Source organism: Anolis sagrei, chromosome 3 (genome assembly GCF_037176765.1).
Source record: "Anolis sagrei isolate rAnoSag1 chromosome 3, rAnoSag1.mat, whole genome shotgun sequence".
NCBI classification, from domain to species: Eukaryota; Metazoa; Chordata; class Lepidosauria; order Squamata; family Dactyloidae; genus Anolis; species Anolis sagrei.
Genome location: NC_090023.1, coordinates 178,212,207 through 178,237,096, shown reverse-complemented (window position 1 = coordinate 178,237,096; position 24,890 = coordinate 178,212,207). Strand labels below are relative to the sequence as shown.

The window sequence follows — 24,890 nt, the reverse complement described above, 5'->3', positions numbered from 1 at the left end:
GGTGATCTTCAAAGCTCGGGATGCTTCTCTGTTCTTGAGATGAAAGGCACGTGTTTGTGTTTTGGATGGGTTGGGGATCAGCTGGTTTTCCCTGTAATAGGCAGTAAGAGCACCTAGAGCTTCGGAAAGCTTCTGTTCTACCATCTCAAAGCTCCCTGCTTGAGCAGTAATGGCACGATTATCAGCATAGATGAAACTCTCTGTCCTTTCTGACAGTGGCTGGTCATTTGTGTAGATGTTGAACATGGATGGAGCAAGCACGCTCCCCTGAGGTAGGCCGTTCTTCTGTTTCCGCCATCTGCTTCTCTGGCCCTGGAACTCAACAGAGAAGCTCCTGTTTTGTAACAGGTTTCCTGTGAGGCGGGTGATGTGGTAGTCCTTTGTGATATTATACATTTTTCTCAGGAGGAGGCGGTGGTTCACAGTATCATAGGCTGCTGACAGGTCTATGAAGACAGCTCCTGTGATCTGCTGCCTTTCAAAGCCATCTTCTATGTGCTGAGTCAGGTTCAACACTTGCGATGTGCAGCTTTTGCCTTTTCTGAAGCCAGCTTGCTGTGGGATCAGACATGGGTCTATTTTTTTCCGTAATTCTATGCAAATAAGTAAATAATAAACCTTTATTTATACCCCGCTACCATCTCCCGCAGGACTCTGTGCGGCTTACAAGACGCCGAGCCCAAATACATCAATAAAACACAACAACAACAATACAACAATAAATAACTCATAACAAAGCAAAACAATAACAATAACAACACGACGCATTTAAAAACCTATGGCAGGGCCAAATGTAATGATTAAAAATTTTAAAATGCTGGGCATGTCCAAGAGAAATAGGATGGATCTTTTAGGCATAGGTGGGCGTGCAGACAATTCTAAATCTCTCGTAAAGTGCATTTGGGACATATTGTTTGGGATTCCTTATTCTGGAAAGGCACACTGGAACATCCATGTCTTCAGGCTCCTTCTAAAGACTGCCAACGTTGGGGCATGCCTGATGTCCTTGGGGAGGGAGTTCCAGAGTCGTGGGGCCACCACCAAGAAGGCCCTGTCCCTCGTTCCCACCAATCGTGCTTGTAATGCAGGTGGGATCGTGAGCAGGGCCTCTCCAGATGAACTAAGAGATCGTGTGGGTTCGTATACAGACATGCGATCACGCAGGTAGATGGGTCCCAAACCGTTTAGGGCTTTGTAGATAAGCACCTCCACCTTGAATTGCGCCCGGAAAATGAATGGCCTGGAAAATAACCTGATGACTTATGAATTTCTTATCTTACTCCTCTCTTTTACAGAAACTGTCTGCACTATCTCGAAGGTCATTTTTTGTATGACAGAAAAGGAGTGTTCCAATGCACCCTAAAAGACAGTAACAGGAGGGCAAACCACAAATCGAAAACACCTCTTTTAAAAGAGACTTCTTTTTGAACTGTACATATCTCACCATGACACCGACACAGTAAAGCGTACGGTAGTCAATTTTGTGATGCACACGTACACACAATTCTATATGTAAGAGTCACTTAAGAGAGTTTTTTGAAGCTCTCCTGAATGACCTGTGCGTCTAGGCAGACATTAATGGGAAAGGGGAAGCAGCACAGATTCATTTTGAAATGGAGAGTGCTTTTTCGATTAGTCTTGAAAGCACATTTCAATTACAGTTGTATTAATACATAAAATGGCACTACTTGCAGGACCAAGGCCAGCGCTCCTGTTAAGCAGAGTCAGCCAACCTCTTCAAAAAGATACTATCGAAAGGGATCTTGTAGCACCTTGGACTCTAACTGAGGAAATGTAGTTGGTAGCGTAAGCTTTTGTAAAGGGCCTTAACCTCCGAGGTGAATCATAGAGCAGTGTTTCTCAACCTGGGGGTCGGGACCCCTGGAGGGGTCGCAAGGCGGTGTCAGAAGGGTCGCCAAAGACCATCAAAAAACACAGTATTTTCTGTTGGTCATGGGGTTTCTGTGTGGGAAGTTTGGCCCAATTCTGTCATTGGTGGGGTTCAGAATGCTCTTCGATTGTAGGTGAACTATACATCCCAGTAACTACAATTCACAAGTGTCAATGTTTATCTTCCCCAAACTCCACCAGTGTCCACATTTGGGCATATTAAGTATCTGTGCCAAGTTTGGTCCAGATCCATCATTGTTTGAGTCCACAGTGCTCTCTGGATGGAGGTGAACCACAACTCCCAAACTCAAGGTCAATTCCCCCCAAACCCTCCAGCATTTTTCTGTTGATCATGAGAGTTTTGTGTGCCAAGTTTGGTTCAATTCCGTCATTGGTGAGGTTCAGAAGGCTCTTCGATTGTAGGTGAACTATACATTCCAGTAGCTACAACTCACAAGTGTCAGTGTTTATCTTCCCCAAACTCCACCAGTGTCTACATTTGGGCATATTAAGTATCTGTGCCAAGTTTGGTCCAGATCCATCATTGTTTGAGTCCACAGTGCTCTCTGGATGGGGGTGAACCACAACTCCCAAACTCAAGGTCAATGCCCACCAAACCTCCAGCATTTTCTGTTGGTCATGGGAGTTCTGTGTACCAAGTTTGGTTCAATTCCATCATTGGTGGGTTCAGAAGATTCTTTGATTGTAGGTGAACTATAAATCCCAGCAACTACAACTTCCAAATGACAAAATCAATGCCCCCCCCCCAACCCCACCAGTATTCAAACTTGGGTGTATTGAGTATTTGTGCCAAATTTGGTCCAGTAAATGAAAATACATCAGATATTTACATTACAATTGATATCAGTAGCAAAATGACAGTTACGAAGTAGCAATGAAAATGATTTTATGATTGGGGGTCACCATAACATGAGGAATTCTATTAAGGGGTCATGGCATTGGGAAGGTTGAGAACCACTGTCATAGAGGGAGATACGTTCAGACAAGTAAGCTGGGCCAGAACGGTTTAAGGCTTTATAGGCCAGAACGGTTTAAGCCAGCACTTTAAATTGTGACCAGTAGCAAACTGGCAGCCAGTGACAGAGGTCCTCCAGGTCAGTTGCTCTGCCAAATGGGGTATAGGGTGGCAATCTGTGTTTGACGTGGTTACACTCCCCCTGAAGACACAGGTCTGCAGTTTGGGGGTCCTCCTGGACTCAGCGCTGGTGCTTGATGCTCAGGTGTCAGCGGTGGCCGGGAGGGCCTTTGCACACTTAAAGCTTGTGCACCAGCTGCAACCATACCTCGAGAAGTCTGACTTGACCATGATGGTCCATGCCTTAGTTACCTCAAGATTGGACTACTGTAATGCTCTCTACGTAGGGCTGCCCTTGAAGACGGTTCGGAAACTACAGCTGGTGCAAAGATCGACAGCCAGATTGTTAACTGGAATACTGGGACTGTGGCGCAGCTGGATGAGTGTCAGCTGCATTAAGATCACTTCTGACCAAAAGGTCATGAGTTCGAAGCCAGCCCGGGTTGGAGTGAGCTTCCAACCAATTGTGTAGCTCGTTGTCGACCTTTGCAACCCAACGATAGTTGCATCTGTCAAGTAGGAAAATTAGGTACCACCTATGTGTGGGGAGGCTTATTGAACTAATTTACGAGGCCATAAAAAAGACTCCAGCAAAGCATGTGTCACGGATGGATAATGAAAGCGACAGCTCTCTTGGTGGCCAGAAAAATTAAATAGCCTCTGACTGTCTGTCTATATCTGTTGTGTGTCTTTGGCATTGAATGTTTGCCATATATGTGTACATTGTAATCCGCCCTGAGTCCCCTGTGGAGGGAGAAAGGTGGAATATAAATACTGTAAAAAAATAAAATAATAAAATAATAAAGTTACAGGGAGCGGTCAACACCCCTGTTCAAACAGCTCCACTGGCTGCCGATAAGTTTCCAGTCCCAATTCAAGGTGCAGGTTATTACCTATAAAGCTCTAAATGGTTCAGGACCTGCCTATCTGCATGGCTGCATCCTCCCCTATAAGCCCACATAGTTCTTAAGATCTTAGGGGGATGCTCTTCTCTCGCTCCCACCCCTGTCTCAAGCACAGTTGGTGGGAATGAGAGAAATGGCATTCTCGGTGGTGGACCCTCATCTCTGAATCTCCTTCCCCAGGAAGATTAGCTTAGCACCCTCTCTATCTACATTCCGTAAGGAATTAAAGACGTGGATGTTTCATTGTGCATTCGATTGACGACTCCTGTGACAGATGATCTGAATCATGACCTGAATCCAAATTCCTATATTCCATCACCACATTTTTAAGTTAGGCTGAATTGATCCTGTTTAATTGCTCTATTTCTATGCCATTATTTCTATCCTACTATACATTTCTATCCACCTTATTTACCGCCCTATCCTTTAACTAGCTTCGCATATTGGCCCCCTTTCACCCCCCTCCAAAAATGAGTCTGTTGTTGCTTTTGCTGCTTGTTTATTACTGTTTGTGCTGTTCTTATGCTATTTAAACATGTAATTCTTCTGTTTTAATTGTATGTTGCCTTGGGCTTGGCCCCATATAAGCCATCCCGAGTCCCCTTGGAGAGATGGAGGTGGGGTAGCAAAATAAAGTTCTTCATATGTAAGCCTGTGATTTCTTACCATTGGTTTAGGTGAAAAAGATTGGTGGGAGTAATCGTACAATAATACCTGGGGCCCATGATTTCTTAACCCTGCCTTTGTGGCTACAATTTAATCAGGAGATAATAATTTCTTGGTATAATTTGTTTAAAATCTGTTGGGGTTTATTAGTCTATACGGAAGCTACCCAGCAGTCTTCCCAGCTCCGGCCCTTAAGTTGAATCACACAGAGTAGAAGAATTTTTTTTACTCTTGAGTAGTAAAATATGCAGCTTTACAGAAAAACACCAGCCTTGGAAATATACATAGTCCATTGCAGAAAAATAACTTACAAAATCCAATGCATTCAATTCATGCATTATTTGCTTCTTCATTGGTAAATAGTCAGCAATTCTTGTAGTGTAGTCCCATCCGGTCTCTGATCATCTGATCACTCCTCCTCTCTGAATACATCAAGAAAACTTCTCCTGATATACTCTAATCAGGGAGTGGCTGACACTTAATTGCTTAAGTGTCCGGGTGTTCTTCCTCAACACACACCCATACAGGAGATGATCCTTGTCAAAACTTAATATACAAATTCATATCCTGCAACAAAATATGTGGTTGTTTTATGCCTAAACATGAAGGACACAGAATAACAACATTTTTTGTTGGAAACTTTGTTCTCTAGGGACATTTATAGATATTCAAAATAATATTTTAATATTTCAAAATAAAAATAGATACCAATAAAATTACATTAATTGCAGCATCAGTAGGTTAAATGTTTTTGATTATTTACATAAAACTGTAATTTAAAATAAGACTGTTCAACTCTGATTAAAGCATCGTTCTGTCTTGTGGGGTTCCTCAGGGTTCCATCTTGTCTCCTATGTTGTTTAACATCTACATGAAGCCGTTGGGTGAGATCATCCGGAGTTTCGGGGTACGGTGTCATCTGTACGCAGATGATGTCCAACTCTGTCACTCCTTTCCACCTGCTACTAAGGAGGCTATTGAGGTCCTGAACCGGTGCCTGGCCGCTGTAATGGTCTGGATGAGGGCGAACAAATTGAAATTGAATCTAGGCAAGACAGAGGTACTCCTGGTCAGTCGTAAGGCCGAGCAGGGTATAGGGTTACAGCCGATGTTGGACGGGGTTGCACTCCCCCTGAAGACGCAGGTTCGCAGCTTGGGTGTGATCCTGGATTCATCGCTGAGCCTGGAACCCCAGGTTTCGGCGGTGACCAGGGGAGCATTTGCACAATTAAAACTTGTGCGCCAGTTGCGCCCGTACCTTGGGAAGTCTGACTTGGCCACGGTAGTCCACGCACTGGTTACATCCCGTATAGACTACTGCAACGCTCTCTACGTGGGGTTGCCTTTGAAGACTGCTCGGAAGCTTCAGATGGTCCAGCGGGAGGCAACCAGGTTGCTAACGGGAGCGGCACTCAGGGAGCACACCACTCCTCTGTTGCGCCAGCTCCACTGGCTGCCAGTTTGCTACCGGGCACAATTCAAAGTGCTGGCTTTAGCCTTTAAAGCCCTAAACCAGGGGTCAGGAACCTTCGGCCCTCCAGGTGTGGTGGACTTCAACTCCCACAATTCCTTGAGGCCAAGGTAAGCCTTTGGGGCGAATGCCGAGCCTCAAGGAATTGTGGGAGTTGAAGTCCACCACACCTGGAGGGCCGAAGGTTCCCCATGCCTGCCCTAAACGGTTCTGGCCCGACCTATCTGTCTGAACGCATCACCCCCTATGAACCAGTTAGGACATTAAGATCGTCCGGGGAGGCCCTGCTCTCGATCCCACCAGCCTCGCAGGCACGGCTGGCGGGGACGAGAGACAGGGCCTTCTCAGTGGTGGCCCCTCGGCTGTGGAACGCCCTTCCCGCAGACATCAGATCGGCCCCCTCCTTGCTGGCGATCAGGAGAAGAGTGAAGACCTGGCTCTTTGAACAGGCGTTTAATTAAGCAGTGCAATCAATTGATTGAGATTGGAACTTGGAACTTGGAATAATAGACGAGGAGATCGGATTATGACTTTATTGATGAGACATGATGGATTAGTTAATGGATGTATTGTTGTTATATTGTTATACTGATGTTTTGCTATGTGATTTAGTTGCTTTAGTTACTGTTTTTTAAATGCTAATACTATTGTTGTGCACTTGTATATTGACCTGGTTGTAAACCGCACTGAGTCGCCTACGGGCTGAGAGAGTGCGGTATACAAATAAAGTAAATAAATAAATAAATAAATAACCTTCTTCAATGTACATGGGCTTACATATCCTCCCAATAATAATAGAGTAAAATAAAATAATAAATGTAATAATAATAATAGAGTAAAATATTAAATGCAATGACAATAATAGAGTAAAATAATAAATGCAATAATAATAATAATAAATAGAGTAAAATAATAAATGCAATGACAATAATAAACTAATAAATGTAATAATAATAATAATGTAAATATAATAATAAAGAGAATAAAATAATAAATGTCATAACAATAATAATAATAATAAATGTAATAATAATAATAATAATAATAATAATAATAAATAGAGTAAAATAATAAATGTAATAATAATAATAGTAACCTAGTAAAAAAATAAATAACTTTGACTGGAGTGTAAGCTGAAGGAGGCTTTTTCAAACTTAAAAAAAGGCTGAAAAACTCGGCTTATACTCGAGAATATACGGTGCATAGTGTCAAACACAGTGTAGATTTACACTATTTACACAGTGTAGATGCACCTTCGGCCCTTTGAGGAATGGCTTAGGGAGCTGAGTTTGTTTAACCTGAGAAGGGAAGGTTGAGATATGATAGCCATATTTAAATCCCTGATGACAGATCCGTTTCTAGGATTGCATTAAAAGTTCAGCCCTTGGAATTCTGTTCTTGCTTCATCTTAATCACTTCCTCGGTTGGCTATTTGGGCATTGGATGGATTATATATGGACCTGTGGCTCTGGGGTTGTGTTAAATTCACTATATTTAGCACAATAATCCTAAAGCACCCTCTGAATAAATCTTGCAAAGAAAACACCTTGATTGAGTTGCCTTGGGATTGGCACAAGTATGAAATGACTTGAAAGCAGACAACAACAAAAGGAGAAGCCGCATTCAGAGATACAATCTTCACCTTTTGCAGACTCACTTACCGTGCTGCCTTTCTACAGAATGGACAGGTTATTTGAGATCCTGTCGTTCTTCTTGCACTATATGATGCAATGGGATAGGCTATATATTTCCCCGCAATGTTCCATGAATTGACACTCAATTAATGGATGCAGGTGTTCCTTTCTGGATTTGCCAGGGAACTGGCAGGCAATGGCTGAGCAAGCGGCACTTAGGACCATCCACTTGAGGAACATTGTTCTGGATCAATGCCATTTAAAGTAGTGGATTGGCTACAAGTCCCTGGGAAAAATATACCTGCCAACCCCACAGTTTGGATAGCTTAAGGATTAATGCTCTGGCCCCAGAGCTTTTCTTACAGTCAATGGAATGGTCTCTTGAAATGGAAAGTCACCCAAAAGAGGAAAATGATAAACAGCAATGGCAGAAAGACTTTTTCTTGTTGGGGGCTGATGTCAATTTGCACAAGATACCTTTCCATTCTGTAGCTACAAACTCCAGAATCCTCATCATCCAAGGTCCTGTTTTGCTCTTAGCCAGAGCTAAATGGCTTGAAACAACAAGTGGAGCGGAGACAACTCCGATCAATGCTTATGTCCCATCTCCTCCCGTTCTCTTCCTCTTTTTAATAAGAAATTATTCTTATTTCTTGACTGCCTTGACTTTTAGAAGCACCAGCAGGATACATGTATTCTTGTTGCGTTGTTGATCTTGGTGGTTTTCCTGTAGTTGGCTGCTTGGCCATTGTGGGGCACAATGCTGGCTTTGGTAGGTCTGATCCAGAAGGACTATCTCTCCCATCCTTATCTCCTTCCTCAGGTGGGGCAATGACCTTTTAAAGTCAGCTGTTTTCATATCTAAAATCCCAAGATCAACAAGGAGACTTACGTGGACTACTTTTCAAGCATCTCTCCTGCTTTATGGAGAACTTTGAATTCATCCTGCAGAATGGGATCACTTGACCTGCCATGGCCACCATCTTTGAAATACTGGGATGTGTAGTTTGGTGACAGACTTAGGCCCCATCTGCACTGCAATGTAATCCAGTTTCATATTCCAGATATTCAGCTTTGAACTGGATTGTATAGCAGTGTAGATACAGCCTTAAGAGTTCCCTCCCAGAGAGTTCTTGTTTTGTACAAAAGTTCCCTAGAGGGTTCTCTGGTGGAGAAGTCAGTCCTCTGACAAATTACAAATCCAATGATTCCTTGGAAGGATTCCATGGCAAGTTCTTGATCCAGTATGGATGAAGAACTCTTTGAATGGAGAAGCAAAGCATTTGTTCAAACCAAGAACTGTTTAAGATGATCTTAGTTGCTCAGTACAGATGAGGAACTACAGTTGTCTTTAGGTTCTCAGTTTGCGCTTAGAAGATGGGTCACAGAAGGCAGCAACAGGACACTTGCACACAATTTGCTTGCTATGGAGAGAAATGTTGTGTTTCTAGTTAAGGGTACATCTACACTGTAGAATCAATGCAGTTTGGCACCACTTGAACTGCCATGGCTCAATGCTATGGAAATATGGCAGTTGTAACTAACTTGGTGAAGCAACAACAGAGAAGAATTTGTAAAACAATAACATACGTGATTCTATAGCATTGAGCCATGAAAGTTAAAGTGGTGTCAAAATGTACTAAGTCTACAGTGGAGATGCACTCTTAAGTTGCAGTAACTATTCCTCAGATACATAAAACCTCCCCCAAAAGGAAGGAGTTGCAGTTCCTGCCTCATCTTTTGAAATCTGGTTGGAAATAACCCTGGATGATGTACCACATAATCACTTGACCCTATTGGCAAGGGCCACACTGGGGGGGGGGGGGGATGTATAGGGTCTCTGTAAGTACAGCAGATGATGGAGAAGTAACACAAGAACTTGGTGGCTGCTTTTGGATGGCTCAGGAAATATGGCAAGAGAGATGGTCTCAGTGTCTCTTGTCATGCTCCATTCTCTGGCTCAGAACCAGAACCACTGCAATTTCACTTTCCACATCCAACAAGAATTTTCTAGGATCTCAGGATTTACAAGGAAAAGCTGCACAAGCAGCAACAGCTGGTGGAAGGGGTCAAGCACACTACTCAGTTCATTCACTTCTGGAAATAGCTGCTTCGATAGTCACATTTTCCTAAAAACCTACATTTGGTGGCCAGCAATCAATGCCCTACTGGACATTGGTGGAGTTCCCCCATTAAACTTAAGTTGGGGAACAACCCAAAAAGTCAACATGGTTGTCTCAAATGTGCAACAGCATTGGGTGTGTATATGCCATGGCAAACAGGTGCCCATTGGGGTGGGCAAAGGGGGGCAGTTGGTATTGTGTAGGCAAGCAAGAAGTCTCATTCAAGGAGACGTTGAATACTTCTTTGCACGATACAAGGAGATGATATTTAAACAGATGCAACCTGTTCTTCCTCCAGCATAAGTTACTACGATTTCTGAATCCTGTCTTAATCCCAGTTTAGGAATTCTGACATGGAATGAGTTCCACCTAAGGGGAGAGCAAATGTTGCCTATTCTGAACGGATGCTTTGAGAGCAGTAAAACAAAACAAATAAAAAGAGAAAAAAGATAGAGCAGTTTCTATGGTTGTAATTTTTATTAATTTTGCATCATCTAGTTGCCAAGATTGATTTGGCAAATTTTAAATGTAATATGATTAATAACATTCCTAACCGGTGGCCGCTGCCAGATGCCCAGAAGAAGGCGAAAAACCTCCAGGGTCCTGGGCCAATTGGCCCTGGAGGAAAATTCCTTCCCGACCCCAAAAGTGGCGGTCAGTGCTACCCAGGGCATGTTGGCAAGGACCACAGACCCCCACCCCAATGGCTCAGAGCACCCATTTGTGCCCTAAGAATTGGCTTCCATCCTCTTCTGACAAGAAAGTTGACCCAGATCTTCAGATGATTCCTTTTCAGAGGAACCAGATCGCGGCCAGATCCAACACTCCTCTTCCTTGAAGCTCTTTCTTCTGGACCAGTGCAACTTTCTTTCCTCGTTTTCACATTGAGTCTTCAGTGAGGAATTATTTTCTCCAATCATTCGGATAAGCATCACAAGTCATCTGCAAATCATCATCATCATTATTATCATCATCATCATCACCAACATCATCATAATCACAAACAACATCACTTTCATCGTCATTATAATCATCACACTCCCTTCTATTACTTTAAGAAAATGAAATTCAATACATCAGATTAATTTGGGAGGCGTTGTTCCCTTGGTGTCCTCCTCCTGGTCTTCTCTTTTTAGTAGAAGTGAATTGTAAAGCATAGATATATCGGAAGAACAAATTTCCTTCAGATTTAGGCATATTCTGAGACATCACTGGAACCACTTACCTCACTAACTTTCATTTCCAAATTCCATTGTGGTTTTATGGTCCAGACAGAAAATGCAAACTTCTGACTTCAAGTCCTTTTCTCATTTACTGGGAGCGATCTGATATGCTGCAAGGGGGGGAAAGAATTATGCATTATTGATAAGTGTCCAAAAAGAAAAAGTTGGGTCTGCAAATGTCTTCAAAAACTTTTAGAGCCAAAGCATGTGTCTCACCTTGTATTGTAAGATCAGATGCTGTGCTCGGATAGTCTTAGGTATCGTCAATATGGACATTATCCAATGGAGATCTGTTGACCAGATTACACCTAGAAGAAGCTGTTTGGTCTCACAATGATAGAAGGAGTATGCACTTACCTGGTCTTTGAAAAAACTTCCTGAATCTTTTACTTGTTGAGTGCTGTGTGTTACAGAATCTCCTACCTGCAAATCCTTGACTTACCTGGTAAATGGAAATCGTTCCTTAAAAGTCCCTTACCTGCAGTTTGGAAAAAACTTCCTGATTTTTTTTACTTGTTGAGTGCTGTGTGTTACAAAAGTCCCTTACCTGTTGGTTGCAAATCATTCCTTGAAAATGCCTTACCTGGTGACTGCAAATCGTTCATTCGGATTTTCTGCTTGGTCCACACATCAGCCAGCCAGTGGGTCACATGATCATTGGCCACAGGTGGATTTCGAATTCGAATTCGTTCAGAATACATATAGAAAGGAAGACATTTCCTTCCTCATATGTATATATTTCAAAGAGAAATCGATGAAGAGAATCAGACATTGATATATTCGCATATCAATGTGAAAGCACCTCCGCAAGACAGGAGGGGAAGAGAGGATCTTGTCAGAATCATGTCCATCCACACGTAGGATGGGAAGAAAAAAAGAGCGAACATGCGAATCGGGACGAATTTCTCATCATGTAGTCGAAACAGATAAGGAAAACAGTCTCTCTCGACTCTTTTCACAGATCAGTATAAATGCACCTCCGTAAGACAGGATGACTAAAGAGGATGTAGCCAGAAATATGTATAGCCACATGTAGGACAGGAAGATGAAAAGAGCAATAATGCAAAGAGATGAGTCCTGCCTCGCTCGATGGTAGCACAGATTCACCATTAATACGGTTGCGCTCTTGAAGACAGGGGACCAGCCATGGCTCCGATTAGGAGCCACTAACCAGCCCTGAATGTCGATTGGGAAAGAGCCCTCTAGTTTGGAAATGCCGGCGAAACGAGATACTTCCAGCCATTGGTCTCTTGGTGTCCTCCTCCTACTCGTCTTCTTCTCTTGTTAGTAGAAGTCAATTGTTAACCGTAGATATATCGGTAGGAGAAATTTCCTTCGGGTTCAGGCATATTCTGAGACATCACTGGAACTACTTACCTCCTCTAACTTTCATTTCCAGATTCCATTGTCGTCTTATGTTCCAGACAGAAAGTCTTCTTCTCTTGTTAGTAGAAGTCAATAGTTAACCGTAGATATATCGGTAGGAGAAATTCCCTTCGGGTTCAGGCATATTCTGAGACATCACTGGAACTACTTACCTCCTCTAACTTTCATTTCCAGATTCCATTGTCGTCTTATGTTCCAGACAGAAAGTCTAACGTTCTGACATCAAGTCCTCTTCCCATTCACTCGGAGGGATCTGATGTGCTACAAGGGGGGAAAAGCATTATGCATCATAGATAAGTGTCCAAAAAGAAAAAGTTGGGTCTGCAAATGTCTTCCAAAACTTTTAGAGCCAAAACATGTGTCTCACCTCGTATTGTAGGATCAGATGCTGTGTTTGGATAGTCACAGGTATCCCCAATATGGAACTTATCTGATGGAGATCTGTTGACCAGATTAAACCTAGAAGAAGCTGTTTGGTCTCACAATGACAGAAGGAGTATGCACTTACCTGGTCTTTGAAAAAACTTCCTGAATCTTTTATTTGTTGAGTACTGTGTGTTACAGAATCACCTACCTGCAAATCCTTGACTTACCTGGTAAATGCAAATCGTTCCTTTAGAGTCCCTTACCTGCTGTTTGGAAAAAACTTCCTGAGTTTTTTACTTGTTGAGTGCTGTGTGTTACAAATGACCTACCTGTAAACCCTTGACTTACCTGGTAAATGGAAATCGTTCCTTAAAAGTCCCTTACCTGTTGGTTGCAAATCATTCCTTGAAAATGCCTTACCTGGTGACTGCAAATCGTTCCTTCAGATTTTCCTCTTGGTCCACAGACTCTTGGACATCAACCAGCCAGTGGGTCACACGATCATTGGCCACAGGTGGATTTCGAATTCGAATTCGTTCAGAATACATATAGAAAGGAAGACTTTCCCTTCCTCATATGTATATATTTCAAAGAGAAATCGATGAAGAGAATCAGACATTGATATATTCGCATATCAATGTGAAAGCACCTCCGCAAGATAGGAGGGGAAAAGAGGATCTTGTCAGAATCATGTCCATCCACACGTAGGATGGGAAGAAGAAAAGCGCGATCGTGCGAATCGGGAAGAGTTTCTCATCATGAAGTCGAAATAGACAAGGAAAACAGTCTCTCTGGACTCTTCTCACTGATCAGTATAAATGCACCTCCGTAAGACAGGATGGCTAAAGAGGATGTAGCCAGAAATATGTATAGCCACATGTAGGACGGGAAGATGAAAAGAGCAATAAGGCAAAAAGATGTGTCCTTGCCTCCCTCGATGATAGCACATTCACCATTAATACGGTTGCGCTCTTGAAGACAGGGGACCAGCCGTGGCTCCGATTGGGAGCCACTAACCAGCCCTGAATGTCGATCGAGAAAGAGCCTTCTAGTTTGGAAATGCTGGCAAAACGAGATACTTCCAGCCATTGGTCTCTTGGTGTCCTCCTCCTACTCGTCTTCTTCTCTTGTTAGTAGAAGTCAATTGTTAACCGTAGATATATCGGTAGGAGAAATTTCCTTCGGGTTCAGGCATATTCTGAGACATCACTGGAACTACTTACCTCCCCTAACTTTCGTTTCCAGATTCCATAGTCGTCTTATGATCCAGACAGAAAGTTGAAAGTTCTGACATCAAGTCCTCTTCCCATTCACTCGGAGGGATCTGATGTGCTACAAGGGGGGAAAAGAATTATGCATTATTGATAAGTCTCCAAAAAGAAAAAGTTGGGTCTGCAAATGTCTTCCAAAACTTTTAGAGCCAAAACATGTGTCTCACCCTGTATTGTAGGATCAGATGCTGTGCTTGGATAGTCACAGGTATCCTCAATATGGACATTATCCGATGGAGATCTGTTGACCAGATTAAACCTAGAAGAAGCTGTTTGGTCTCACAATGACAGAAAGAGTATGCACTTACCTAGTCTTTGAAAAAACTCCTGAATCTTTTACTTGTTGAGTGCTGTGTGTTACAGAATCACCTACCTGCAAATCCTTGACTTACCTGGTAAATGGAAATCGTTCCTTAAAAGTTCCTTACCTGCTGTTTGGAAAAAACTTCCTGGTTTTTTTACTTGTTGAGTGCTATGTGTTACAAATGACCTACCTGTAAACCCTTGACTACCCTGGTAAATGGAAATCGTTCCTTAAAAGTCCCTTACCTGGTGGTTGCAAATCATTCCTTGAAAATGCCTTACCTGGTGACTGCAAATCGTTCCTTCGGATTTTCCGCTTGGTCCACAGACTCTTGCACATCAGCCAGCCAGTGGGTCACACGATCATTGGCCACAGGTGGATTTCGAATTCGAATTCGTTCATGATACATATAGAAAGGAAGACTTTTCCTTCCACATATGTATATATTTCAAAGAGAAATCGATGAAGAGAATCAGACATTGATATATTCGCATATCAATGTGAAAGCACCTCCGCAAGACAGGAGGGGAAAAGAGGATCTTGTCAGAATCATGTCCATCCACACATAGGATGGGAAGAAGAAAAGAGCGAACGTGCGAATCGGGACGAATTTCTCATCATGAAGTCGAAACAGATAAGGAAAACAGTCTCTCTCGACTCTTTTCACAGATCAGTATAAATGCACCTCCGTAAGACAGATGACTAAAGAGGATGTAGCCAGAAATATGTATAGCCACATGTAGGACGGGAAGATGAAAAGAGCAATAATGCAAAGAGATGAGTCCTGCCTCCCTCGATGGTAGCACAGATTCACCATTAATACGGTTGCGCTCTTGAAGACAGGGGACCAGCCATGGCTCCGATTGGGAGCCACTAACCAGCCCTGAATGTCGATTGAGAAAGAGCCTTCTAGTTTGGAAATGCCAGCAAAATGAGATACTTCCAGCCATTGGTCTCTCGGTGTCCTCCTCCTACTCGTCTTCTTCTCTTGTTAGTAGAAGTCAATTGTTAACCGTAGATATATCGGTAGGAGAAATTTCCTTCGGGTTCATGCATATTCTGAGACATCACTGGAACTACTTACCTCCTCTAACTTTCATTTCCAGATTCCATTGTCGTCTTATGGTCCAGACAGAAAGTGCAAAGTTCTGACATCAAGTCCTCTTCCCATTCACTCGGAGGGATCTGATGTGCTACAAGGGGGGAAAAGCATTATGCATTATAGATAAGTGTCCAAAAAGAAAAAGTTGGGTCTGCAAATGTCTTCCAAAACTTTTAGAGCCAAAACATGTGTCTCACCTTGTATTGTAGGATCAGATGCTGTGCTCGGATAGTCACAGGTATCCTCAATATGGACATTATCCGATGGAGATCTGTTGACCAGATTAAACCTAGAAGAAGCTGTTTGGTCTCACAATGACAGAAGGAGTATGCACTTACCTAGTCTTTGAAAAAACTTCTATAAACTTTTATTTGTTGAGTGCTGTGTGTTACTGAATCACCTACCTGCAAATCCTTGACTTACCTGGTAAATGCAAATTGTTCCTTAAAAGTCCCTTACCTGCTGTTTGGAAAAAAGCTTCCTGATTTTTTTTTACTTGTTGAGTGCTGTGTGTTACAAATGACCTACCTGTAAACCCTTGACTTACCTGGTAAATGGAAATCGTTCCTTAAAAGTCCCTTACCTGTTGGTTGCAAATCATTCCTTGAAAATGCCTTACCTGGTGACTGCAAATGGTTCCTTCAGATTTTCCTCTTGGTCCACAGACTCTTGGACATCAACCAGCCAGTGGGTCACACGATCATTGGCCACAGGTGGATTTCGAATTCGAATTCGTTCAGAATACATATAGAAAGGAAGACTTTCCCTTCCTCATATGTATATATTTCAAAGAGAAATCGATGAAGAGAATCAGACATTGATATATTCGCATATCAATGTGAAAGCACCTCCGCAAGATAGGAGGGGAAAAGAGGATCTTGTCAGAATCATGTCCATCCACACGTAGGATGGGAAGAAGAAAAGAGCGATCGTGCGAATCGGGAAGAGTTTCTCATCATGAAGTCGAAACAGATAAGGAAAACAGTCTCTCTCGACGCTTTTCACAGATCAGTATAAATGCACCTCCGTAAGACAGGATGGCTAAAGAGGATGTAGCCAGAAATCTGTATAGCCACATGTAGGACGGGAAGATGAAAAGAGCAATAAGGCAAAGAGATGCGTCCTGCCTCCCTCGATGGTAGCACAGATTCACCATTAATACGGTTGCGCTCTTGAAGACAGGGGACCAGCCATGGCTCCGATTGGGAGCCACTAACCAGCCCTGAATGTCGATTGAGAAAGAGCCTTCTAGTTTGGAAATGCCGGCGAAACGAGATACTTCCAGCCAGTGGTCTCTTGGTGTCCTCCTCCTACTCGTCTTCTTCTCTTGTTAGTAGAAGTCAATAGTTAACCGTAGATATATCGGTAGGAGAAATTCCCTTCGGGTTCAGGCATATTCTGAGACATCACTGGAACTACTTACCTCCCCTAACTTTCGTTTCCAGATTCCATTGTCGTCTTATGATCCAGACAGAAAGTTGAAAGTTCTGACATCAAGTCCTCTTCCCATTCACTCGGAGGGATCTGATGTGCTACAAGGGGGGAAAAGAATTATGCATTATTGATAAGTCTCCAAAAAGAAAAAGTTGGGTCTGCAAATGTCTTCCAAAACTTTTAGAGCCAAAACATGTGTCTCACTTTGTATTGTAGGATCAGATGCTGTGCTCGGATAGTCACAGGTATCCTCAATATGGACATTATCCGATGGAGATCTGTTGACCAGATTAAACCTAGAAGAAGCTGTTTGGTCTCACAATGACAGAAAGAGTATGCACTTACCTAGTCTTTGAAAAAACTTCCTGAATCTTTTACTTGTTGAGTGCTGTGTGTTACAGAATCACCTACCTGCAAATCCTTGACTTACCTGGTAAATGGAAATCGTTCCTTAAAAGTTCCTTACCTGCTGTTTGGAAAAAACTTCCTGGTTTTTTTACTTGTTGAGTGCTATGTGTTACAAATGACCTACCTGTAAACCCTTGACTACCCTGGTAAATGGAAATCGTTCCTTAAAAGTCCCTTACCTGGTGGTTGCAAATCATTCCTTGAAAATGCCTTACCTGGTGACTGCAAATCGTTCCTTCGGATTTTCCGCTTGGTCCACAGACTCTTGCACATCAGCCAGCCAGTGGGTCACACGATCATTGGCCACAGGTGGATTTCGAATTCGAATTCGTTCATGATACATATAGAAAGGAAGACTTTTCCTTCCACATATGTATATATTTCAAAGAGAAATCGATGAAGAGAATCAGACATTGATATATTCGCATATCAATGTGAAAGCACCTCCGCAAGATAGGAGGGGAAAAGAGGATCTTGTCAGAATCATGTCCATCCATGATTCTGACAAGGATGGGAAGAAGAAAAAGAGCGATCGTGCGAATCGGGAAGAGTTTCTTATCATAAAGTCGAAACAGATAAGGAAAACAGTCTCTCTCGACTCTTTTCGCAGATCAGTATAAATTCACCTCCGTAAGACAGGATGACTAAAGAGGATGTAGCCAGAAATATGTATAGCCACATGTAGGACGGGAAGATGAAAAGAGCAATAAGGCTAAGAGATGCGTCCTTGCCTCCCTCAATAGTAGCACAGATTCACCATTAATACGGTTGCGCTCTTGAAGACAGGGGACCAGCCATGGCTCCGATTGGGAGCCACTAACCAGCCCTGAATGTCGATTGAGAAAGAGCCTTCTAGTTTGGAAATGCCGGCGAAACGAGATACTTCCACCCATTGGTCTCTTGGTGTCCTCCTCCTACTCGGCTTCTTCTCTTGTTAGTAGAAGTCAATTGTTAACCGTAGATATATCGATAGGAGAAGTTTCCTTCGGGTTCAGGCATATTCTGAGACGTCACTGGAACTACTTACCTCCCCTAACTTTCGTTTCCAGATTCCATTGTCGTCTTATGATCCAGACAGAAAGTTCAAAGTTCTGACATCAAGTCCTCTTCCCATTCACTCGGAGGGATCTGATGTGCTACAAGGGGGGAAAGAATTATGCATTATTGATAAGTCTCCAAAAAGAAAAAGTTGGGTCTGCAAATGTCTTCCAAAACTTTTAGAGCCAAAACATGTGTCTCACCTTGTATTGTAGGATCAGATGCTGTGCTCGGATAGTCACAGGTATCCTCAATATGGACATTATCCGATGGAGATCTGTTGACCAGATTAAACCTAGAAGAAGCTGTTTGGTCTCACAATGACAGAAAGAGTATGCACTTACCTAGTCTTTGAAAAAACTCCTGAATCTTTTACTTGTTGAGTGCTGTGTGTTACAGAATCACCTACCTGCAAATCCTTGACTTACCTGGTAAATGGAAATCGTTCCTTAAAAGTTCCTTACCTGCTGTTTGGAAAAAACTTTCTGGTTTTTTTACTTGTTGAGTGCTATGTGTTACAAATGACCTACCTGTAAACCCTTGACTACACTGGTAAATGGAAATCGTTCCTTAAAAGTCCCTTACCTGGTGGTTGTAAATCATTCCTTGAAAATGCCTTACCTTGTGACTGCAAATCGTTCCTTCGGATTTTCCGCTTGGTCCACAGACTCTTGCACATCAGCCAGCCAGTGGGTCACACGATCATTGGCCACAGGTGGATTTCGAATTCGTTCAGAATACATATAGAAAGGAAGACTTTCCCTTCCTCATATGTATATATTTCAAAGAGAAATCGATGAAGAGAATCAGACATTGATATATCCGCATATCAATGTGAAAGAACCTCCGCAAGATAGGAGGGGAAAAGAGTATCTTGTCAGAATCATGTCCATCCATGATTCTGACAAGGATGGGAAGAAGAAAAAGAGCGATCGTGCGAATCGGGAAGAGTTTCTTATCATAAAGTCGAAACAGATAAGGAAAACAGTCTCTCTCGACTCTTTTCGCAGATCAGTATAAATTCACCTCCGTAAGACAGGATGACTAAAGAGGATGTAGCCAGAAATATGTATAGCCACATGTAGGACGGGAAGATGAAAAGAGCAATAAGGCTAAGAGATGCGTCCTTGCCTCCCTCAATAGTAGCACAGATTCACCATTAATACGGTTGCGCTCTTGAAGACAGGGGACCAGCCATGGCTCCGATTGGGAGCCACTAACCAGCCCTGAATGTCGATTGAGAAAGAGCCTTCTAGTTTGGAAATGCCGGCGAAACGAGATACTTCCACCCATTGGTCTCTTGGTGTCCTCCTCCTACTCGGCTTCTTCTCTTGTTAGTAGAAGTCAATTGTTAACCGTAGATATATCGATAGGAGAAGTTTCCTTCGGGTTCAGGCATATTCTGAGACGTCACTGGAACTACTTACCTCCCCTAACTTTCGTTTCCAGATTCCATTGTCGTCTTATGATCCAGACAGAAAGTTCAAAGTTCTGACATCAAGTCCTCTTCCCATTCACTCGGAGGGATCTGATGTGCTACAAGGGGGGAAAGAATTATGCATTATTGATAAGTCTCCAAAAAGAAAAAGTTGGGTCTGCAAATGTCTTCCAAAACTTTTAGAGCCAAAACATGTGTCTCACCTTGTATTGTAGGATCAGATGCTGTGCTCGGATAGTCACAGGTATCCTCAATATGGACATTATCCGATGGAGATCTGTTGACCAGATTAAACCTAGAAGAAGCTGTTTGGTCTCACAATGACAGAAAGAGTATGCACTTACCTAGTCTTTGAAAAAACTTCCTTAATCTTTTACTTGTTGAGTGCTGTGTGTTACAGAATCACCTACCTGCAAATCCTTGACTTACCTGGTAAATGGAAATCGTTCCTTAAAAGTTCCTTACCTGCTGTTTGGAAAAAACTTTCTGGTTTTTTTACTTGTTGAGTGCTATGTGTTACAAATGACCTACCTGTAAACCCTTGACTACACTGGTAAATGGAAATCGTTCCTTAAAAGTCCCTTACCTGGTGGTTGTAAATCATTCCTTGAAAATGCCTTACCTTGTGACTGCAAATCGTTCCTTCGGATTTTCCGCTTGGTCCACAGACTCTTGCACATCAGCCAGCCAGTGGGTCACACGATCATTGGCCACAGGTGGATTTCGAATTCGTTCAGAATACATATAGAAAGGAAGACTTTCCCTTCCTCATATGTATATATTTCAAAGAGAAATCGATGAAGAGAATCAGACATTGATATATCCGCATATCAATGTGAAAGAACCTCCGCAAGATAGGAGGGGAAAAGAGTATCTTGTCAGAATCATGTCCATCCATGATTCTGACAAGGATGGGAAGAAGAAAAGAGCGATCGTGCGAATCGGGAAGAGTTTCTTATCATAAAGTCGAAACAGATAAGGAAAACAGTCTCTCTCGACTCTTTTCGCAGATCAGTATAAATTCACCTCCGTAAGACAGGATGACTAAAGAGGATGTAGCCAGAAATATGTATAGCCACATGTAGGGCGGGAAGATGAAAAGAGCAATAAGGCTAAGAGATGCGTCCTTGCCTCCCTCAATAGTAGCACAGATTCACCATTAATACGGTTGCGCTCTTGAAGACAGGGGACCAGCCATGGCTCCAATTGGGAGCCACTAACCAGCCCTGAATGTCGATTGAGAAAGAGCCTTCTAGTTTGGAAATGCCGGTGAAACGAGATACTTCCACCCATTGGTCTCTTGGTGTCCTCCTCCTACTCGGCTTCTTCTCTTGTTAGTAGAAGTCAATTGTTAACCGTAGATATATCGATAGGAGAAGTTTCCTTCGGGTTCAGGCATATTCTGAGACGTCACTGGAACTACTTACCTCCCCTAACTTTCGTTTCCAGATTCCATTGTCGTCTTATGATCCAGACAGAAAGTTGAAAGTTCTGACATCAAGTCCTCTTCCCATTCACTCGGAGGGATCTGATGTGCTACAAGGGGGGGGGGGGGGAAGCATTATGCATTATTGATAAGTGTCCAAAAAGAAAAAGTTGGGTCTACAAATGTCTTCAAAAACCTTTAGAGCCAAAACATGTGTCTCACCTTGTATTGTAGGATCAGATGCTGTGCTCGGATAGTCACAGGTATCCTCAATACGGACATTATCCGATGGAGATCTGTTGACCAGATTAAACCTAGAAGAAGCTGTTTGGTCTCACAATGACAGAAGGAGTATGCACTTACCTAGTCTTTGAAAAAACTTCCTGAATCTTTTACTTGTTGAGTGCTGTGTGTTACAGAATCACCTACCTGCAAATCCTTGACTTACCTGGTAAATGCAAATCGTTCCTTTAGAGTCCCTTACCTGCTGTTTGGAAAAAACTTCCTGATTTTTTTACTTGTTGAGTGCTGTGTGTTACAAATGACCTACCTGTAAACCCATGACTTACCTGGTAAATGGAAATCGTTCCTTAAAAGTCCCTTACCTGTTGGTTGCAAATCATTCCTTGAAAATGCCTTACCTGGTGACTGCAAATCGTTCCTTCAGATTTTCCGCTTGGTCCACAGACTCTTGGACATCAACCAGCCAGTGGGTCACACGGTCATTGGCCACAGGTGGATTTCGAATTCGAATTCGTTCAGAATACATATAGAAAGGAAGACTTTCCCTTCCTCATATGTATATATTTCAAAGAGAAATCGATGAAGAGAATCAGACATTGATATATTCGCATATCAATGTGAAAGCACCTCCGCAAGATAGGAGGGGAAAAGAGGATCTTGTCAGAATCATGTCCATCCACACGTAGGATGGGAAGAAGAAAAGAGCGATCGTGCGAATCGGGAAGAGTTTCTCATCATGAAGTCGAAACAGATAAGGAAAACAGTCTCTCTCGACGCTTTTCACAGATCAGTATAAAAGCACCTCCGTAAGACAGGATGGCTAAGAGGATGTAGCCAGAAATATGTATAGCCACATGTAGGATGGGAAGATGAAATGAGCAATAATGCAACGACATGCGTCATTGCCTCCCTCGATGGTAGCACAGATTCACCATTAATACGGTTGCGCTCTTGAAGACAGGGGACCAGCCATGGCTCCGATTGGGAGCCACTAACCAGCCCTGAATGTCGATCGAGAAAGAGCCTTCCAGTTTGGAAATGCCGGCGAAACAAGATACTTCCAGCCATTGGTCTCTTGGTGTCCTCCTCCTACTCGTCTTCTTGTCTTGTTAGTAGAAGTCAATAGTTAACCATAGATATGTCGGTAGGAGAAATTTCCTTCGGGTTCAGGCATATTCTGAGACATCACTGGAACTACTTACCTCCCCTAACTTTCATTTCCAGATTCCATTGTCGTCTTATGGTCCAGATAGAAAGTTCAAAGTTCTGACATCAAGTCCTCTTCCCATTCACTCGGAGGGATCTGATGTGCTACAAGGGGGGAAAAGCATTATGCATTATTGATAAGTGTCCAAAAAGAAAAAGTTGGGTCTGCAAATGTCTTCGAAAACTTTTAGAGCCAAAACATGTGTCTCACCTTGTATTGTAGGATCAGATGCTGTGCTCGGATAGTCACAGGTATCCTCAATATGGACATTATCCGATGGAGATCTGTTGACCAGATTAAACCTAGAAGAAGCTGTTTGGTCTCACAATGATAGAAGGAGTATGCACTTACCTGGTCTTTGAAAAAACTTCCTGAATCTTTTATTTGTTGAGTGTTGTGTGTTACAGAATCACCTACCTGCAAATCCTTGATTTACCTGGTAAATGGAAATCGTTCCTTAAAAGTCCCTTACCTGTTGGTGGCAAATCATTCCTTGAAAATGCCTTACCTGGTGACTGCAAATCGTTCCTTCAGATTTTCTGCTTGGTCCACAGACTCTTGGACATCAACCAGCCAGTGGGACACACGGTCATTGGCCACAGGTGGATTTCGAATTCGAATTCGTTCAGAATACATATAGAAAGGAAGACTTTCCCTTCCTCATATGTATATATTTCAAAGAGAAATCGATGAAGAGAATCAGACATTGATATATTCGCATATCAATGTGAAAGCACCTCCGCAAGATAGGAGGGGAAAAGAGGATCTTGTCAGAATCATGTCCATCCACACGTAGGATGGGAAGAAGAAAAGAGCGATCATGCGAATCGGGAAGAGTTTCTCATCATGAAGTCGAAATAGACAAGGAAAACAGTCTCTCTGGACTATTCTCACTGATCAGTATAAATGCACCTCCGTAAGACAGGATGGCTAAAGAGGATGTAGCCAGAAATATGTATAGCCACATGTAGGACGGGAAGATGAAAAGAGCAATAAGGCAAAAAGATGTGTCCTTGCCTCCCTCGATGGTAGCACATTCACCATTAATACGGTTGCGCTATTGAAGACAGGGGACCAGCCATGGCTCCGATTGGGAGCCACTAACCAGCCCTGAATGTCGATCGAGAAAGAGCCTTCTAGTTTGGAAATGCTGGCAAAACGAGATACTTCCAGCCATTGGTCTCTTGGTGTCCTCCTCCTACTCGTCTTCTTCTCTTGTTAGTAGAAGTCAATTGTTAACCGTAGATATATCGGTAGGAGAAATTTCCTTCGGGTTCAGGCATATTCTGAGACGTTACTGGAACTACTTACCTCCCCTAACTTTCATTTCCAGATTCCATTGTCGTCTTATGGTCCAGACAGAAAGTTCCAAGTTCTGACATCAAGTCGTCTTCCCATTCACTTGGACGGATCTGATGTGCTACAAGGGGGGGAAAGCATTATGCATTATTGATAAGTGTCCAAAAAGAGAAAGTTGGGTCTCCAAATGTCTTCAAGAACTTTTAGAGCCAAAACATGTGTCTCACCTTGTATTGTAGGATCGGATGCTATGCTCAGTTAGTCCCAGGTATCCTCAATATGTGCTGCAAAGCAGAGAAATAGCATTGTGAAATATTGATATTGCTTCAAAAGGAAAACTGCAAATGTCTTCAAGAATCTAGAAGGGAAGGGAAAGTGCTTTCTCAGAAGATGTACCTCCGTGACTTCTTTGAAGCCTTCCGTCCAAATTGTTTCTTGGCCGAGCATATCTTCTGCTGAGCCATATCATTATCAATTCTTGAGCAAGATCTTCATGTTTGCATTTGTGTTCAGCTGCAAAAACAAACATAGAAACATTAAATTTCACCAGAAATTTGCAGTCTTAAAAAATCAGAAAGTGGAAAGAGAGATGATTGTGAATGCCTCTTACCTGGTTGTCACAAATCATTCTTGCAAATCTTCTTCTTGGTGCATAGACTCTTCAATGCAGTATGGTCAAAAAGCTTGTTCTTTCCTGGTGGTTGCAAATCTTTCCTGAAGATCTTCTCCTTGGTGAATGCTGTGTTTTGGAGAAGCACCTACCTGCAAATCCTTTACTTACCTGGTGGTTGCAAACTATTCCTTTTAAATCCCTTACATGAATGTTGGAATTCATTCCTGAAATTGCCTTTTCTGGTGGCTTGAAATGGTTCCTAAAAATCTTCCACTTGAGGCACAGACTCTCATCTTCTGTATCATCAGGCACTATGGAGACTTCTCGGATTGATATATCCGCTTTAA

The 24,890-nt window shown here is 42.6% G+C and overlaps 1 long non-coding RNA gene across 2 annotated transcripts; it reads right to left on the bottom strand.

The window, feature by feature from the left end:
- Window positions 1-10,243: 10,243 nt before the first annotated feature.
- Window positions 10,244-11,629, bottom strand: LOC137096650 (uncharacterized). 2 transcript variants are annotated; one of them, XR_010909585.1, is made up of 3 exons: window positions 11,556-11,629; window positions 11,011-11,486; window positions 10,244-10,727 (listed from the first exon to the last, which is right to left on the bottom strand). It is a non-coding gene; the product is annotated as an uncharacterized lncRNA (long non-coding RNA). The 2 variants fall into 2 exon arrangements; XR_010909584.1 differs by having other exon boundaries at window positions 11,011-11,629.
- Between the last annotated feature and the right edge of the window lie 13,261 nt (window positions 11,630-24,890).